The sequence below is a fragment of the Scyliorhinus canicula genome, chromosome 7, assembly GCF_902713615.1.
Source record: "Scyliorhinus canicula chromosome 7, sScyCan1.1, whole genome shotgun sequence".
NCBI lineage: Eukaryota > Metazoa > Chordata > Chondrichthyes > Carcharhiniformes > Scyliorhinidae > Scyliorhinus > Scyliorhinus canicula.
In genome coordinates this window covers 16,465,223-16,481,865 of record NC_052152.1, presented here as the reverse complement: position 1 = coordinate 16,481,865, position 16,643 = coordinate 16,465,223, and positions in this window count along the sequence as shown.

The window sequence follows — 16,643 nt, the reverse complement described above, 5'->3', positions numbered from 1 at the left end:
GGCCGACTGGCCTCCTTCTGCACTGTAGGGATTCTGTGATGATTCCTCCATCATTGAGGATTGTGATATTTGTGGAGCCTCCTCCTCCAGTGAGTTGTTCAATTGTCCACCACCATTCAGGGCTGGATGTGGCAGGACTGCAGAGCTTGGATCTGATGTGTTTGTTGTGGAATTTCCTAGCTCTGCCTATTGCTTGCTGCTTATGCTGTTTGGCACACAAGTAGTCCTGTTTTGTAGTTTCACCTAGTTGATACCTCAGTTTTAGGTATGGCTGATGTTGCTCCTGGCATGCTCTCCTGCATTCTTTATTGCATCAGAGTTGATCCCCTGGCTTGATGTTCATGGTAGAGTGGGTGGAGAGGCCAGAACATGAAGTTACAGACTGTGGTTGGTACAATTCGGTTGTCGCTAATAGCGGCAATATTGGATGGCCAATCATGAGTCGCTAGATCTGATTGAAGTCTGTCCCATTTAGCACGGTGGTAGTGCCAGACAACACTGGAGGGTATCCTCAATGTAGAGACAGGGCTTTGTCTCCACATGGACTGTGGTGGTTGCAATATTGTGAAAAGAGAGCATGCTGCTGCTATTTTTCATCTTGCTTTCATCAGGACACAGGAAAGGGCAGCATGGTGGCATAGTGGGTAGCACTGCAGCCTCACAGGGCCACGGGCCAGAATTCAATCCAGGTCCCTGCCACTACCACTGTGCTAAATGGGCTTGATTAATCGTCTTAAATTGATTGCTAGTCCAACTATTAGCACACTCAGGATTGTTCAGCAACAGCTGCCCAATCGAGCCTCACATTTAACATAGGCATTCTGGGTGCAAATGAAAAAGCTTTGGCAACATGTCTCCTTTGTAGCAGGATAGCACAATCGCTTCACAGCTCCAGGGTCCCAGGTTCGATTCCGGCTTGGGTCACTGTCTGTGTGGAGTCAGCACATCCTCCCCGTGTGTGCGTGGGTTTCCTCCGGGTGCTCCGGTTTCCTCCCACAGTCCAAAGATGTGCAGGTTAGGTGGATTGGCCATGATAAATTGCCCTTAGTGTCCAAAATTGCCCTTAGTGTTGGGTGGGGTTACTGGGTTATGAGGATAGGGTGGAGTTGTTGACCTTGGGTAGGGTGCTCTTTCCAAGAGCCGGTGCAGACTCGATGGGCTGAATGGCCTCCTTCTGCACTGTAAATTCTATGATTCTATGATTCTGTATCTTAGAAGGCAGCAGGCGCACTGACAAGAGTGTTTACCAAGGCACATTGGTTTCTGGGCTTCATAGGTAAATACAAAAATAAGTAAATAAAGTGAATACAAAAGCAGAGAAGTTATGCTGAACTTTTATAAAGTTCTGCTTAGTCCACAACAAGAGTATAGTCTTTAGTTCTGGGGTGGATACTCTGAGCCTCCACGCCGAAATCGAGATCAGTGCGGGGGCGAAGAATGCCCGTGATCGGGTCTGACATAGAGACGCGATTCTCCGCCGACCGGCGCATCGCCGGCAGTCGCCCACGTGCAGTCGACGCAGCGCCAGTCGGGGACCGTTGAAAAAGGCCCCCGTGGCGATTCGCTGCGGTTGACCCACCGAGTTCCCACTAAGTTCCGCCGCATCCCGCCACCATGGTTCCCGTATGGTTCCACCCGGCAGGAGCTCGGCATCGCGGCTGCGGGGCCGTCCTGGTAGGGTGGATGGGGAGATCAGACTCCGGGGGGGCCAGGCCCGCAATCGGGGGCAACCGATTAGCGGACGCGCGCATTCCACGGCGAATGTGCAGACCCGCGGCCGGAAATGCTGGAGCCCGTATCGGCAGCCGGAGCTGCGTGAAGCACTCTGGCGCCGTGCTGGCCCCCTGTGGGTTGCAGAATTGCTGGGCCAAGAGGCCCATTGACACCGGCGTGAAACACTCCGGTGTTTACACCGGCGTCAACACTTTGCTGCAATTTTGGAGAACCCCGGCTCTGTTCACCACACTTTAGGGAGAATGTGAAGGTCCTGGAGATGGTTCCAGGAATGTGGGATTTTAGCTGCAAACTGAGGCTGAAGAAGCTGGGGCTGGTTCTCCTTGGAGCAAAGGAGATTGAGGGGAGATTTGATAGAGGTGGACAAGATTGTGACAGCTGCAGGGACATATAGGCACAGATTTAAAGTTTTCAGCAAGAGATGCAAGGGGAATATGAGGAAGAGGTCTTGTTATGCAGCCGGTGGTAATGACCTGAAACTTGTTCTCACAGGGTGCAGAAGCAGAGATGATAATGATTTCTAAAGGAAATTGAATGAACACTTGCAGGGTAGAGTGGGGGAATGCAACCAACTGGAATGTTTCATTGCATAGGTCTTGGTGGGTCCAATGCTCTAAATGACTCTATAGGCCAGATTTTCAAAGAGTCTGAAAGACTCTGAGAACCTTAAAAAAAACCCGGACGCAGATATCCTGCCTCCAAATTCCAACAGGTGCTGATTTAGCACACTGGGCTAAATCGTTTGGCTTTGAAAGCAGACCAAGGCAGCACGGTTCAATTGCCGTACCAGCCTCCCCGAACAGGCGCAGGAATGTGGCGACTAGGAGCTTTTCAGAGTAACTTCAATTGAAGCCTACTTGTAACAATAAGCGATTTTCATTTTCAGGTTCAACTATTGTTGATCGGGAAAGGGGGCAAGGCATGATTCACACTCCGGAAACCCAAACTCAGCAAGGCCCTTTGAACCTCGTGCTGCGTTCAAGCAGACGCTGTACCCACTTTTGCATTGCATCATTATCCCCTTTGTCATTTAATCCGATATAAATTTTCTTTACTCCCCTTCCCTTTTCCTAGCTCTGGATTTGATCAAAATCTTTTATCTTCCAGTTATGATGATAAGAGGACGGAGGAGGAGAAAGACAACTGGTCCAAGCCTGTTCACAATTCGGTGACTATGGCGAAAAGTTTGTTTCAACTTACATCAATGTCACTTTCCCACCTTATCATTTAATTCCCTTAGTACTATCAGAAATGGCAATAATATTTTAATTGGATCTTGTGGTTGAGACTCTCAAGGTTATCTAACCCTGGATCACCAGTGATTCAAGTGAAATACAGAATGCTATTTTCTGTTGGGCTGTATACAGCAATGAAACAAATGTTACAAAGGTCAAAAGGCTTTTAAAAGTAAAGTAATCTGCTAAAAGCTGAATGCTTGCTTTCTCACAGGTAATAAAGGCCACTGAACTGTGGTGGAAACAACGCATTCAGATTATGGGATATCTGTCTGAGAGGCCTAAGGGTCACAAAACAGAGCTGAACCCAATAAACAGCCATGCTTCAATGGACATACAATTATACTGTTGAGTTTTCTAGCTAAACCTTAGCTAATTAAAATGTCTGCTTTGATGCAAAGTTAGAACCTTAGTGAAGCCTCGTGTTTCCATAGGTCTCAAAGGAAATGAAACCAGACGCAGGAGGCAGGTTGACTGTTTCAAGGGGTTAGAAAACTCACAGAGAAAAGATGTTGGATATGACTTAAATTGTTTGAGGAAGAAAATTCCAATTCAGCAATATAGGTTTTATAAAATTCATTTACGGGATGTGTGGGCATCGCTGGTTAGGCCAGCATTTATTGTCCATCCCTGGTTAGCCTTCAGAAGGTGTTGGTGAGTTGCCTTCTTGAACCTCTGCACTCCTTGAGCTGTAGGTACACCCAATGTGCTGTTAGGGATGGAGTTCCAGGATGTTGCCCCAGCGCCAGGGAAGGAACGGCGATATGTTTCCAAGTCAGGGTGGTTATTGACTTGGAGGGGAACCTCCAGGTGGTGGGATTCCCAGGTATCTGCTGCTCTTGTCCTTCTAGATGGGAGTGGTTGTGGTTTGGAAGATGCTGTCTAAGGAACCTTGGTAGATTTCTGTAGTGCATTTTGTAGATGGTACACACGGCTGCTACTGTTCGTCGGTGGTGGAGGGTTTGAATGTTTGTGGAAGGGGGAGCAATCAAGCGGGCTGTTTTGTGCTGGATGGTGTTGAACTTCTTGAGTGTTGTTGGAGCTGCACTCATCCAGGCAAGCGGAGAGCACTTCTGACTTGTGCCTTGTAGGTGGCGGACAGGCTTTGGGGGGGTCAAGAGGTGAATTACTCTCCGAAGGATTCCTAGTCTTTTACCTGCCCTGGTAGCCATAGTATTAATATGGCTTGTCCAGTTCGGTTTCTGACCAGTGGCAACCACCTGGATGTTGATTGTGGGGATTCAGCGATGGTAATGCCATTGAATGTCAAGGGGCGGTGGTTGGAGCCTCTCTTGTAGGAGATGGTCATTGCCTGGCACTTGTGCGGCGCAAATGTAACTTGCCACTTGTCAGCCCAAGCCTTGATATTGTCCAGATCTTGTTGTATTTGAACATGGACTGCTTCATTATCTGAGGAGACGCGAATGGTGCTGAACGTTGTGCAATCATCAGTGAGCATCCCCATTTCTGACCTTATGATGGAAGGGAGGTCAGTATTGGAGCAGCTGAAGATGGTTGGGCCTGGGAAACTGCCCTGAGGAACTCCTGCAGTGATGTCCTGGAGCTGAGATGATTGAGCTCCAACCATCACAATCATCTTCCTTTGTGCCCAAATTGGGCATCCATGAGCAGGTTATTGCTGAGTAAATGCCTCTTGATCGCACTGTTGATGACTCCTTCCATCACTTTGCTGATGGTGGAGAGTAGACTGATAGGACTGTAATTGGCTGGGTTGCATTTGCCCTGTTTCTTGTGTGCAGGACACACCCGGGCAAATTGCAGGGCAGATGCCAGTGTTGGAGCTGTACTGGAACAGCTTGGCTAAGGGTGCAGCAAGTTCTGGAGCACAAGTCAGAGATATTGCCAGGGCCCTTTGCAGTATCCAGTGCTTTCAGCTGTTTCTTGATATCATGTGGAGTGAATGGTATTGGCTGAAGATTGACATCTGTGATGCTGGGAACCTTTGGTGGAGACCGTGATGGATCATCCACTTGGCATTTCTGGCTGAAGATTGTTGCGAATGCCTCAGTTGTGTGAGGGCTACTTAAAAGCTCCTTTCCTTGGATTGTCAGCTTGCTGGGTTGGGTTGATTTGAACCTGGGTCCCCAGAGCATAATAATAATAATTAGAATAGTAATAATCTTTATTGTCACAAGTAGGCCTACATTAACTCACTGGAGGAGGAGGCTCCACAAATATCCCCATCCTCAATGACGACGGGTCTCAGCACATCTGTGCAAACGACAAGTCTCAAGCATGCTCAATAATCTTCAGCCAGAAATGCCGAATGGATGATCCATCTCGGTCTCCTCCGGAGGTCTCCAGCACCACAGATGTCAGTCTTCAGCCAATACGATTCACCACACATGACATCAAGAAACTGCTGAAGGCACTGGATACTGCAAAGGTTATGGGCCCTGACGATGTTCCGGTAATAGTAATGAAGCCTTGCCGTGCCCCTGGCCAAGCTGTTCCAGTGCAGCTACAACACTGGCAACCACCCAGCAATGCGGAAAATTGCCCAGGTGTATCGTGTACACACGAAACAGGGCAAATACAATCCAGCCAATTACCATCCTCAGTCTAGTCTCCATCATCAGCAAAGTGGTGGAAGGAGTCATCAACAGTGCTATCAAGTGGCACTTACTCAGCAATAACCTGCTCACTGATGTTTGGGTTCTGCCAGAGTCACTCAGCTCCTGACCTCATTGCAGCCATGTTTCAAAACATGGACAAAAGAGCTGAATGCCAGAGGTGAGATGAGAATAACTGCCTTTGATATCAAGGCAGCATTCGATCGAGTATGGCATCAAGGAGCCCTAGCTAAACTGAAGGCAATGGGAATCAGGAGGAAGATTCTCCCCTGGTTGGTGTCATGCCTCGCACAAAGGAAGATAGTTTTGGTGGTTGGAGGTCAGTCATCTCTGTCGGGGCAGCACGGGGCAGCACGGTAGCATGGTGGTTAGCATAAATGCTTCACAGCTCCAGGGTCCCAGGTTCGATTCCCGGCTGGGTCACTGCCTGTGCGGAGTCTGCACGTCCTCCCCGTGTGTGCGTGGGTTTCCTCCAGGTGCTCCGGTTTCCTCCCACAGTCCAAAGATGTGCGGGTTAGGTGGATTGGCCATGCTAAATTGCCCATAGTGTCCTAAAAAGTAAGGTTAAGGCGGGGGGTTGTTGGGTTACGGGTATAGGGTGGATACATGGGTTTGAGTAGGGTCATCATGGCTCGGCACAACATCGAGGGCCGAAGGGCCTGTTCTGTGCTGTACTGTTCTATGTTCTATGTTCTATCTCAGTCCTGGGACATCACTGCCGGAGTTTCTCAGGGGAGTGTCCTAGGTCCAACCATCTTCAGCTGCTTCATCAGTGACCTCCCTTCGATTATAAGTTCAGAAGTGGGGATGTCCGACGAAGACTGCACAATGTTCAACACCATTCGCAACTCCTTAGATAATAAAGCAGTCCATTTCTAAATGCAGTAAAACCTGCAAGAGGAGGCAGTGGCATAATGGTATTGTCACTGGATTAGTAATCCAGGGACCCAGGATAATCTCTGGGGATCCAGGTTCAAATCTGGTGGAATTCCATAAAAATACAATTAAAAAGTCTAATGACGACCATAAAACCAGTGTCGATTGTCGTAAAAACCCATCTGGTTCACTAATGTTCTTCAGGGAAGGAAATCTGCCGATCTTACCTGGTCTGGCCTACATGTGACTCCAGACCCACAGCAATGTGGTTGACTCTTAAATGCTCTCAGGGATGGGCAATACATGCTGCTCCAGCTAGGAACCAATAAAAGAAAAATTGGGAACATCCTTTCTGCATTTACCCTGCCCCCCTCATTATTCTAAACTCCAGCGAATACAATCCTATAGGAGGTAGGGAGATGGTTAGTTTCTCTCTTGTTGGATAGGAGTGATGTTTTCTTCCCGTGCCTGCCAGCGGGATGTTCTGTTTCTTTCATTGGTGTAAGTGTGAATATTATTTACCGCTTATCAGCCCGACCTGAATGTTGTCCAAGTCTTGCTGCATATGGACAGGGACCTCTTCAGTATGTGAGTAGCGCATATGGTCCTGAGCACAGTGGGGGTCATTTGTGAATTGCTGACCTTATCATGGAAGAAAGATCATTGGTGGAGTAGCTGAAAACCTAGGGCACTATCCTGAGGAACTCCCGTAGCGATGTCCTGTCTCAGAAATGATTGGCCTCAAACAACTTCAACAATGCCCCTTTGTGCGAGGTGTGACTCCAACCAGTGCAGAGTTTTGCCCTCGATTCCCATTGACCAATTTTCCAGGACTCTTCAATGCCACTTTCAGTCAAATCCTGCCTTGATAACAAGGGCAATTGTGTTGTTGTGTATTCGGGGTCGAGATGTATTACTTAGGGTTTCTCCGGTTAATTAAGAAGGTTTCTTGAGACAGTAGTTCATCAAAACCTTCCTTGTTTACCTACAGCTCTATGCACACCTTTGGAACTCTCCTTCACTCCAGATCTCTGTTATTTAGTGATGTGACATTATAATCACAGTTACGTCAGCATCATGTGCTTCTGATGTTAACTCTTTATTCTACAGCAATTACTCTTAACTCACCTCTGGAACTGAGTCCTCCTATCACGTTCGGAGCGTGGCTGTAATCAACAGTTGGAAGATCTGAAACTGATGATCAGTGAGCTGGTTATCGTTGAGTACTGGCTTTTTGATAGCACTGTTAACAACACCATCCAATACTTTGCCGATGACTGAGAGTGACTGACTGGGTGACAATTGACTAATCGGACTTGCCCACATAATTATGTCCATATTTTTATTACGTTTCTCATTTTTTTTCAGTAAATGCAACAATGTAACAAAAACATATCAGTGCAAAACAGGTATCGAAGAGAGTTATAGTGAACATAGGAAGAAGCAAGACAGAATAAATTCAGGACAATATGCTTAAGGCACCAGTGTCTCTAGTTTATAAAATGGATTAAATCAACAACGGTTGAACACATTGAGCGGGGAAAAAGGAAGAACAGTTCAGTTCAGGACATATGCCTTTCTGCATTGCGATACCAAGACTAACAAAATGAAGTGATTATCCCACCTTTCGTAGACAATATATACCTGAGGAATTTTCCACCTGCTGGGTAGATGCTAGTGCTGTAGCCGTACTGGAGAAACTTGTTTGGGGTGTGACTGTCACTGGAGCAGAAGCCTTCAACACAGCCCAGATGTTATTGTAGCCTATAACCTTTTCGGTTTACAGAATCTTCAGCCATTTCTTTAAAAAAAAAATTTTAAATAAATTTCGAGTACCCAATTCATTTTTTTCCAATTAAGGGGCAATTTAGCGTGGCCAATCCACCTACCCTGCATATCTTTGGGTTATGGAGGCGAGACCCATGCAAACACGGGGAGAATGTGCAAACTCCACACGGACAGTGACCCAGAGCCGGGATCGAACCTGGGACCTCGGCGCTGCGAGTCAGCAATGCTAACCACTACGCCACCGTGCTGCCTTACCTTCAGCCATTTCTTGGTATCACATGGAGTGAATTGTTTTGTCTGAAGTCTTGGGCGGCACGGTAGCACAGTGGTTCGCACTGTTGCCTCACAACACCAGGAACGCGGGTTTGATTCCCACCTCTGGTGACTGTGTGAAGTTTGCACATTCTCCCCGTCTCTGCCTGAGTTTCTTCCGGGTACTCCGGTTTTTTCCCACAGTCCAAAGATGTGCCAGTTAGGTGGATTGGACATGCTAAATTACCCTTTAGTGTCCAAAAAAAAACAGGATGTGTAGGTTAAGGGATATTGGGATAGGGTGGGGTACTGAGTTTGGGTGGAGTACTCTTTGAGAGGGTAAGTGCAGGCACGATGGGCAGAATGGCCTCCATCTACACTGTAGGGATTCTATGATACCTGTGATACTTACCATTCTGGACTCCCCCTCATTGAGGATGGGGATGTTCATGGTGTTGTCTCCTCCAGTTAGTTGTTTAATTATCCATCATCATTCACAACTGGATGTGAGAATATAACAGAGTTTTGATCTAGTTTTGATCTAGTCTTTGCTCTATCCACCACATGTTGCTTCTGGTGTTTCGCGTGCATGGCATCCTGTGTTGTAACTTCACCAGGTTGGCATCTCATTTTGAAATCTCCCTGCTCCTGCTGTCCACACCCTTCTGCATTCCTCATTGAACCGGGGTTGATTGCCAGCATGGAGTAAAGGGCAGAATGACGGATATGCTTGGCCATGAGGTTATCGATTGGGGTGGAATACAATTCTGCTGCAGCTGGGTGGATTTGCAGGCACTGGGGAGGAAACCTGGGATGGAATTGGACTTTTCTTTCGAAGAGTTAGCACAAACATGATGGGCTGAATGGCCTGTTTCCCTGCTGTCAGGGAACGGCATTGCAGCTAGAAAATTTACTTTGTCCATCATCATCCTGTCCCTGTTACCAACTAAGTTTAGAGCCGTAACCCCATTTCACAATACATGGTTATATTGGATGGATGTTTGCTAATGAAAATATGGAGCAAGGAAGAAGTTATGCGATAATATGAATCATTTGGTGTGTGGAAACCAGATGATAAAACCACAATGATTCCAAAGAAAATGAACAAAATATAATGGAAATGTCTCTGACTGTCCAAATTATTCTGAAAGATGTTGTGTTAGGGAGTATTCTCAGGGGTATTCTGCTGATGTTTGATATTAATAAAGAGGAAATCATTCAGTTCTTCATGAGTAATTCACATCTAATCTTTAGCTGCCTTCAGAAGCACCTTTCAATGCTTCATGTTTCACTTGTATCACTGGGGACCAGATATTCTTAATCTTCTTCCAGAACAAAAACTTTTAGTCCATTTCAAAAGTTCAAATCCAGAAGTTCACAATAACATTGTTCAGTTGTCAATCACGGACGTTTAAAGATGTTGGGGCTTTGAAGGCAGTCATCTGCTCCTCCTCTCCTCCATTTTGCTTCTCCTTTCACCCTTTTGCTGCTGAAGGTGTTTCTGTTCACAAGGAAATCTCTTCACAGAGGCTGCAGCGCGACGTCATCCAAACCAAAAGGCCAACAGTCGATCTTTACTGGGGTGCTGAGTGGGGAAGCCACGAGGAATTGCGCGAGGTTGCCACCATCTTAATGGCTACCACCGGCCTATAAATATCCTATCGCAGGCCAAGGGCCTCTGGGCTTTCCAATGTTCCTGGGCAGCTTGTCAATTGTGGGAGATTTGCAGCAGTCATGTTATCAGAAAAAGGGAGAAAACATTCCCATAAAATGAAATGAACTTTCTCAAAATGTGGACCGCAGAGAGTATCATCAATGTCTCAAAGAACATATGAATTTCAATAAAGGTTCAAGGGTCACCCTAGTTTACCTGCTGTTATTCTGAGAGTAATAATACAACTGTTATGGAGTTGTTGACTAATAAGGGCAATCAATCTGATTCAGTTTATCCTCAGAAGGCCCAGATGTGATGCAAGGGCAGCAGAATTTGAAATGAAAATGAAGTGAAATGAAATGAATGAATGAAATGAAATGAAAATCGCTTATTGTCACGAGTAGGCTTCAATGAAGTTACGGTGAAAAGCCCCTAGTCACCACATTCCGGCGCCTGTCCGGGGAGGCTGGTACGGGAATCGAACCGTGCTGCTGGCCTGCTTGGTCTGCTTTAAAAGCCAGCGATTTAGCCCAGTGAGCTAAACCAGCCCCTTATTTTACCGACATCATAGAATTTACAGTGCTGAAGGAGGCCATTCGGCCCATCGAGTCTGCACCGGCTCTTGGAAAGAGCACCCTACCGAAGGTCAACACCTCCACCTTATCCCCGTAACCCAGTAACCCCGCCCAACACTAAGGGCAATTCTGGACACTAAGGGCAATTTAGCATGGCCAATCCACCTAACCTGCACATCTTTGGACTGTGGGAGGAAACCGGAGCACCCGGAGGAAACCCACGCAGACACGGGGAGGATGTGCAGACTCCACACAGACAGTGACCCAAGCCGGAATCGAACCTGGGACCCTGGAGTTATGAAGCAATTGTGCTATCCACAAGGTTACCGTGCTGCCTTGGGTCTTTCCACCATAACCAAATTCAGATCCCAAACCTCTGTAAGCAGCAGTGGGGTCATGGGGGTGGGGATTGGATTTTATCAGCGGGACCCAATTCAGCATTGAAGTTGGATTACTGTCACATTAATCGCAGAAGACTCATTCTCAGAGCTGCCGGCAACTCCACAGCCTTGACCGTGCCACCGATGGAGGTGTCCAGCTTTGCTCTGTCGTCGTGCCTTTGGGTCAAAAGCTTGGAACTCCCTCTCTAAAAGCATTGTGAGTGGGCCTACAGTTCAGGGACTGCAGTGAAACCTTTGAACATTACACATAGATTCAAGGTTACCTCTTCCTCCCAAGCACCCTAAAGATTCAACATATGTTGCGTAATGTCTCACGGGAGGACACCTCTGCAGCTATGGAGACTTTAATGCTGAAAATGAGGGTACATGACCACCTTCTCAGCTAAGACTCACATTCCCAGGCAGTCTCAGGGCTGGGTAGGTGGGAGGAATGGTGCTGGTAGGTTATGGGAGGGTGCTCCAGTTCGCTGATGTCACTGGTTGATCACGTGTTCTCTGATTGCTCACACGATAAGATATTCCTGGTGTCTGGGTTCCCTTTGTTTAGCTCCTTCTGGTCAGAGTCCTGTGAGGCTCCGACCATTCTAATCCCAAGGATTTGCCAATGATCGGCAGTGAAATTATGCATGATGCAGTTCCACATCTGGCTGCATCAGGGTGACACAGCACCATGGTGGATTTGTGGCTGAAATTGAGCCTCCTGACACATTGTCCCCTGGTGAAATTAAGTTATGCTAAGTTGTTTCTTTGAACTCTGTTGCATAGGCTTATATAAAATAATATAGAGCAGATTTGTAAAAGAAAATGCCACACAGAATGGATATACCTGTCTTAATGTAGTGAAGACCCACAAGATTGTTTCCTGTACTGAGGGGATTTTCCTAAGAGGGGAAATTCAGTAAACTAGGCCTCGTGTTTGGAAGAATGAGGAGTGATCTCATTGAAACATAAAATCCTAAAGGAGCTTGAAAGGGTAGCTATAGGCTGGATGTTTTTCCTGGCTGGGGAATCACGTTCTGGTGCAAGCAATAGATCTAGAACTGTAACTTTTGACCTAGAATTACTCCAGAAGTAGAGGTCACAATTGCAGAATGAAGGGTCTGCCATTTATGGCCAAGTTGAGGAAAAATTCATCATTCTGAGAATCGTGAAGCTTTGGAGTTCTCTATCCCAGTTCTGGGAACCATGCTTTGGAAAGATGTGAAAGCATTTGCGAGAGTGCAAAAAAAATCCATAACAGTGGTTCCAGAGATGGGTAACTTCAGTTATGTATATAGTTTGGAGTAATTGGGACTGATTTCTTTGGAGGTGAGAAGGTTGAGAGGAAATCTAATAGAAGTATTCAAATTATGAGAGTCTGAGCAGAGTAGATAAGGAAAATGTGCTTCCCATTGATGGAAGAATTGAGAACCACAGGGAACAGATTTAGGGTGATTGACAAAAAAAGCAATGGATGATGTGAGGTAGAATCTCTTCCTGATGCAAGTGGTTAGGATCTGGAATGCGCTGGAGGGAGGTTCAACTGAGACAATCAAAAGGGAATTGGATTATTATCAGAACAGGACAAATGTGCAGAGCTACGGGAAGAAGGTGGGGGACTGACACTAGATACATTTCTTCTTCGGACAGCTAGCACAGCCAAAGTGGGCTAAATGGCCTCCTTCTGTGTTGTAACAATTTTGTGACTTATGATTCTGAGATCTGTGGATGCACAATTACTGAGTATTGTTATCATCCTAGTTGCTATTAATACTGGACAAGTCTGATCCCATAATCAAACTTGGTTTGATCAAAACCATGGAGGAAAGTTGCTGAATTCACAGTAGTCTGCTGATGCGCCTTTCATGCAAATAATTAAATATCTATTAAAACATTACAATATTCCAGACAAAAATGTTGGGAAGATTTTAATACAAACACAAGGGGCGCGATTCTCCGGACTCACGACGGGTCGGAGAATAGCGGGCGTCGGAAATTTTTACGGCGACGCTGTTCCGACGCCCTCCCGCTATTCTCCGAACCCCGCAAAATGTCGGAGTCGCCATTCCCGACAAACGCCTCCTTCCCGCCCCTGACACGACCAGAATCGCCACTGATAGCCCCCCCCGCTATTCACCGGCCCGGATGGGCCGAAGTCCCGACGTCATGGCGCCCTGTTTGCACGTCGTGAAACACACCTACTTTTTAAATTCGTCAACCAGTCGGCCTGGCTGACGACAGCTTGGAGGAGGTCAGGGCACCACTCAGCGCACCGCTCAGCGCACCGCTCAGCGCACCGCTCAGCGCACCGCTCGAGTCTGGCCACAACGGGGAAGGCATCCCTGAGAACGGGAGGGGGTCCAGAGCGGGGGGAGTGGGGGCGACGGGGGAGGCAGTGGGGGAGACGGAGGGGGCAGTGAGGGAGACGGAGGGGGCAGTGGGGGAGACGGGGGAGGCAGTGGGGGGCGACGGGGAGGCAGTGGGGGGCGACGGGGGAGGCAGTGGGGGAGACGGAGGGGGCAGTGGGGGAGACGGAGGGGGCAGTGGGGGGAGACGGAGGGGGCAGTGGGGGGCGACGGGGGAGGCAGTGGGGGGTGACGGGGGAGGCAGTGGGGGAGACGGAGGGGGCAGTGAGGGAGACGGAGGGGGCAGTGGGGGAAACGGGGGAGGCAGTGGGGGGCGACGGGGAGGCAGTGGGGGCGACGGGGGAGGCAGTGGGGGAGACGGAGGGGGCAGTTGGGGAGACGGGGGGGGCAGTGGGGGGCGATGGGGGAGGCAGTGGGGGCGACGGGGGAGGCAGTGGGGGGCGACGGGAGAGGCAGTGGGGGAGACGGGGGAGGCAGTGGGGGGAGACGGAGGGGGCAGTGGGGGGGCGACGGGGGAGGCAGTGGGGGGCGACGGGGGAGGCAGTGGGGGGCGACGGAGGGGGGGGGTTAGGTAGAGAGTGAGCCGTCCAACCCCGTAACAAAATGTCTGCCACCATGCCATGGCGTGCCGGTCACGAGGACACGGCCGCTGGTTCCCCTGTGGCTTACGGCCGCAGGCCACTGACGCACCCGTGAGGAGGCCATAGTTTACTGGCCGTTGGATGCAGAAAGTGACCAGGGGTTAGGCTGCCCGCGTGTCAGCAGCGCGACCAGGCCACCGGGACACACAGGTATCCCATGGCTGGCGGCTGCCGAGGTGTCGACTAACCTCCGTCTAACATGTCCCGTTTCTCTGCCCCCACCACCCTTCTGTAGGTTAGCACGATGTATGGGAACAGAACGGCTATGTTCTGCGCAGTGGTTGGGGCCGCTCTACTGGATTTGGAGATGCAGCAGGATCCACACCCACAACCCACAGTGGATGCAGGGCCAGCTGCAGCAGCAGAGGGAAGGGCCGAGGAGTTGCCAGTCGTCGAACAGCATGGGGGGGAGGGGGAGGAGGAGAGAGTGAGGGTGCAGCCACGGCGCCAGAGGCGACGACCAAAGCCGAGGGTGTACCGTGTCCGGGTCTCTTTCCTAACAATGACGGACATCACCTGCAGGAGGAGACTCCGGCTGAGTAGGCGGACGGTGATACATATCTGCCAACTCCTGTCGCACCTCGCCCCACGTGGAATGGGGGGAGGACACGCGATCCCGGTTGCCATCAAGGTGACGGTCGCTCTGAACTTCTATGCTACCGGCTCCTTCCAGTCTCCGAGCGGGGACGTCTCTGGGATATCCCAGTCATCGGTGCACAGGTGCATCCGGGATGTGACCGACGCCCTCTATGCCATCGCGGACCGCTACATCACCTTTCCCGAGGACCAAGCAAGTCAAGACTCACGAGCTCGTGGATTTGCCAGTGTGGCCGGGATACCGAGGGTTCAGGGGTCAATCGACTGTGTTCACGTCCCCATGCGCCCGCCTGCTGTGGACAAGGAAGTGTTCACAAACAGAAGGGGGACATACTCCATTAATGTCCAGGTGGTATGCGACCCCCACATGAGGATCATGAACGTCTGTGCAAGGTTCCCAGGGAGTGTGCATGACTCCTACATACTGGTGCAGTCGTTTATCCCTGCGATGTTTGAGGGACGTCCCCCCCCGGCTGAGGGGCTGGTTGCTAGGCGACAGAGGCTATCCGCTGAGGTCTTGGCTGATGACGCCTATACGGAGGCCTCAGACCAATGCGGAAACACGATACAACGAGGCCCATGCAGCAACCAGGGGTGTGGTGGAGCGCTGCCTTGGCCTCCTGAAGATGAGATTCAGGTGCCTGGACCGCTCCGGAGGGGCCCTGCAGTACCAGGCCGACAGGGTTGCTCGCATTGTAGTGGTCTGCTGTGCGCTGCACAACATCGCGATGCAGAGGGGAGATGACCTGCTGCAGGAGGCGGAGGGAGAAGCTAGTGGCAGTGGTGCCAGCACAGAGGTGGAGGAGGAGGAGGAGAAGGAGGAGGAGGAGGAGGAGGAGGCGAGGGAGGAGGAGGAGGAGGAGGCTGGCGGAGTGGCGGGCGCAGAACGCAGACACGACCCAGGTGCTGGTGATGTCCAGGAGGCGGCACGACGGACCCGGCAAGGACGGCGGGCACGCGACGCCCTGGTGGCAGCACGGTTCACGCATCGCATGTGACGTCCCCGATGAACACCAAACCACCACCTGCATCGCTAGTCATGCAGAGGGTCACCACACAACTGCCACCACCACAACCCCCCCCTCTCAGTGTACACTGCTCCACTTCGACATCACCCTTACCACTGGGTCCAGACGGTATGGCACAACATTGATGGCTGTGTCAGCGGGTGTGATCAGTGCCATGTGGAATGATGACAGCCCGCTCTGCGAAGAGCTGTGAGCTCAGAATCGTTAGAGAGTCTGACCATGGCAATAGCTGAACCATCCACCTTGGTGGCCGCTGAGTTCGTCACTGACACTCCATCATGTGCCCGCGTGGGCTAGCTGTGGGAGGGGGTAGGGGCAGGGACTGCACACCCGGCACCGAGGTTTCACCACCCATCAACCCCAGCGACACTCGGTCACCATCACGATTCCTGTGGCTGTGGAACAATCACATGGTATTACAAGTAAGGTGGAACAGTGCGTTTAATGTTAACAATTATTTACAGGTGCCCTAGCCCCTACAACTAAACTGTGCCCTTCACCCATGCCAACTTACTCAGTGTCTATCTTAGTTGCCTTACGGGCCCTACCACTACGTCTAAGTGACTCCCCAGATGATACAGCAGGAGTGGAGGAGGATTGCTGTGAAGCGCCCCCCTCGACTCGTTTCTCCTTGGCTAAGCGTTTCCTGGGGCGACCTGGCCTTGATGGGCCAGGCTGCTCTGCGGGCGTCTCGGGTGACATTGTGCCACCCTGCTCTGCCTGCTGCCCACCCGATGCACCAGGGATGGGACGGGGGGAGGCCGAGAATTCCGGGACGTCCTGTGATGGCCTTAATGGGACGGACCCCGAAACCTCCTCCTCTCTCGGGGAGCCCGGTGGCCCCCGGGCCTCACTTTGGGAGAGAGGTGCGAGCGGGGAGGTGCCCCGTCGCACCACCGACACCTGGCGCTGCCAGTCCTGGA